General features: G+C 32.5%; 1 pseudogene; it reads left to right on the forward strand.

The window, feature by feature from the left end:
* The first annotated feature begins 763 nt into the window (after positions 1-763).
* Positions 764-1948, forward strand: LOC101704973 (KRR1 small subunit processome component homolog pseudogene; annotated as a pseudogene).
* The last annotated feature ends 1595 nt before the right edge of the window (positions 1949-3543 follow it).

A 3543-nucleotide genomic window follows, 5' to 3' on the forward strand; every position in this document is an offset into this window, starting at 1 on the left:
GTTACAAATATATACTAATAAAAAGGAATAATTTAAGTTCCACATTTTCATTTTAAGTATTTATCCAAATTTAGATCTCATTTTTTTCTTTTTAAATATAATTATGAGCAGACTGTAGCCTATAAAACCCCAAATCTTTCAGATACATGAAAATTTTTTTTGTAACCAAGTTTGTGATAAAATTTTGTAAATATTCCATATATACAAGAAAATTTGTAGTTTTATCCAAGATTTATAAAAATATGTTTATATTCCTATTTTATAAAATATATTGACTAAATTTTTAATTTCTTAGATAACTTAGTTTTTAGTGTCTGTCCAGTTATGTAAAAGATATTTTTAAAATCATACAATAACTTTTTACCACACTATTCTTATGTAGATAATACTTTTATGGATTTTGATATATTGTTTGGTTGTCTGTGTGGTTATATGACTTGACATAACTTCTTGTTAACTTCTGCTTTTTTTTTTTTGGAGACAAGGTCTTGCTAAATAGTTTAGAATTGCCATTAACTTACTACATAACCTAAGCTGGCCTCAAACTCGCGGTGACCTTCCTGCTTCAGCCTTCCAAGTGCTGGGATTACAGTAGTGTATCACTATATCTGGCTACATTTCTTATTTCATATAATCCTTTTTTATTTAATTTAGCATTTATACCAAACTTTTGCAACAATTTAAACTTTTGATTTTCATTGGCCTTTTTCTTTACTTTCAGTCTTTTTATTTCATTTAAATATGTGCTTGTAGCAGTTTGAAAATGGCGTCCTCCTCGCAGAACGGTACATCTGCAGCACCTGAGAAAAATGAATTTCGCAGCCAGAAACCAAAGCCAGAGAACCGAGATGAATCAGAACTCCTCACTGTTCCTGATGGTTGGAAAGAACCAGCTTTTTCTAAAGAGGAAAAGCCCAGAGGACTCTTGGAGGAGAGCAGTTTTGCAACTTTGTTCCCTAAATATAGAGAGGTCTACTTGAAAGAGTGTTGGCCTTTGGTGCAGAAAGCTTTGAATGAACACCACATTAATGCAACCCTGGACCTGATTGAGGGCAGCATGACTGTTTGTACTACAAAGACTTTTGATCCATACATCATCATTAGGGCCAGGGATCTAATAAAACTGTTAGCAAGAAGTGTTTCATTTGAACAGGCAGTATGAATTCTTCAGGATAATGTTGCATGTGACATCAAAATAGGTTCTTTAGTAAAAAATAAAGAGAGATTCATAAAAAGAAGACAATGACTTATTGGTCCCAAAGGATCTACTCTGAAGGCATTGGAACTCTTAACAAACTGTTACATTATGGTTCAGGGAAACAGTTTCAGCCATTGGACCTTTTAGTGCCTTAAAAGAGGTTTGAAAAGTAGTTCTAGATACCATGAAGAATATTCATCCAATTTATAATATCAAAACCTTAGAGTTGGCAAAAGATTCTGAATTATGATCACAAAGTTGGGAAAGATTTTTGCTACAGTTCAAAAACAAAAATGTGAATAAACACAAAGAACCAAAGAAGAAAACTATTAAGAAAGCGTATACGTCATTCCTACCACCAGGGCCAGAAAGTCAGGTTGACAAAGAATTGGCTAGTGGTGAATACTTTTTGAAGGCAAATCAGAAGAAGGGACAGAAAATGGAAGCAATACAGGATAATCAAGCAGAAGCTCTCAGTAAGACAGAAGAGGAAAGAAATAAAGTGTTTATTCCACCTAAAGAAAAGCCAGTTGCAAAACCCAAGGAACCTTCTACTGAAACTAAAATTGATGTAGCTATCATCAAGGAAAAGGTAAAGAAACCAAAGAATAAGAAACTTGGAGCCCTTACAGTTGAAGAAGTTAAACTTAAACTGGGAGCAGAGGAAAAGGAAAAGAAGAAAAAAAAAGTAACATTAAAATATCAGACCTTGAACTGTTAATTTATGAATCTACCTCCTTTTGTAAAGGATTTTGAGAAACAGGGCATTAGTTGTCCTAGAAAATTCTTATCACTTTTTTCTGAGTTTCAGTTGTTCATGAAATAGCACTTTTCATAAATATAAATTATTCTATTTTTCCTGTGTGTTCTGAGAAATTTTGTGCTACAAAGTAGTATACATGTCATGTAGATTGTATAACTAGTTCCAAGCAAGTTTTACTGATACATGATTTTAAGAATAACCTTTTACTTTTTAGTTTCAGGATGTGCATGTGACTATTTTAATTATGCATTAAATCCAAAGAATGTCTGAGCTGTTGGTTAGTCTCTAAATATGCTACCCCAGCATTTGGTTTTAAGAAAAATAAATGCAAAATTTTCAGTGCTTTCTTGCTCCTTCTCTAATGATAAGTGAATATTTTGGCTTATCCCTTCTTATCATTTTGTCTTTTATTACAAATTAAAAAGCTCATAAATTTGTGTTTGTTAGCAAGATACAGCTCTGTGCTCCACTTTATTTTACCCATTTTATGGATAGTTTCTGTCTTTTAATGGAAAAAGTCCATCCTTTCATATATATGCATAGATTTGTGCATTGTTCTTGTATAATTTATTTGGTAGCTCTTACTTTTTGCAACTGTTACTGAATTTTTTCTCTTTTGTATTTTTGATCTCATCTTTTCTTTACAGCTGACTAGGCTCTCTTCAAGTTATTCATATTTTAATAACAAAATGTCTTCTTAAAATAAGTATTAACAACTGGTAAAAAGAAATGAGGATAAAAGAACAATAAAGATTGCTAGTAAAGAGGAAAGATGAGTGCAAGCACTTTGATCTAAGTAACAGGATAGGCTAAATATTAAGCACAGAACCTTTAATTATTGGGAATTTAATGAAATTTTCCCTCTGCTTCCATATGAGCTGCTTCCCAGAATCTCTGCTGAGTCATTTAACATACGGAGTAAAGGATGTGCAGAGTCTTTCTGTGGAACCATCCCCTGGGCATCAACCTGGTGAATTCTACAGCTATAGAAGTAAATTCTCTCTACATCCTTTGTACCTCAAGAAGATTGATTCCATACAGATTTTCATCTTCTCTGCAACAGTTAAGAATTATATATCCTGTACATTTGATTGAAATGTAATGAGTAAATCAGGAGAAAATATCCAGCTATGTATATTTACTCAGTGATTCCAGTGATCTTTCACCTTTATTACTTTTCTACCCACCCATTTCTTTTCCTGTTATTGTCTAGCAACATGTCCAGCTCCAAGGAGCATACTCCATTAGAATCAGAACATAGATTTTTACTATAAGCCTTGGGCAGCAAACTGAAGTGGAAAGCTGGAAATTTCTAAAAGAACTCACTCTGTAGGAAAACAAAACAAGAATGAAAAATAATGCTTTGAAATAGATGTTAGCGCAATAGGTAACTTTAGCATGTTTGGGAGAATAGATTAGCATATTTTGATTCTTTAATATTTTAATTTGGACATTTAGTGAAGACATTTATAATAAGAATTAAAAGCTTATCTTTTACTTTCCAGACCTTATTATACATCACAGTATCCTGGGAAAGCTATCTTCAAATGCAAACTTCTAGACTCCTCCAGAGATTCTGGCT

This window comes from Heterocephalus glaber, unplaced genomic scaffold (genome assembly GCF_053883595.1).
Source record: "Heterocephalus glaber isolate CG9 unplaced genomic scaffold, H.glaber_assembly_v1.0 deba00001481, whole genome shotgun sequence".
Lineage (NCBI taxonomy): Eukaryota > Metazoa > Chordata > Mammalia > Rodentia > Bathyergidae > Heterocephalus > Heterocephalus glaber.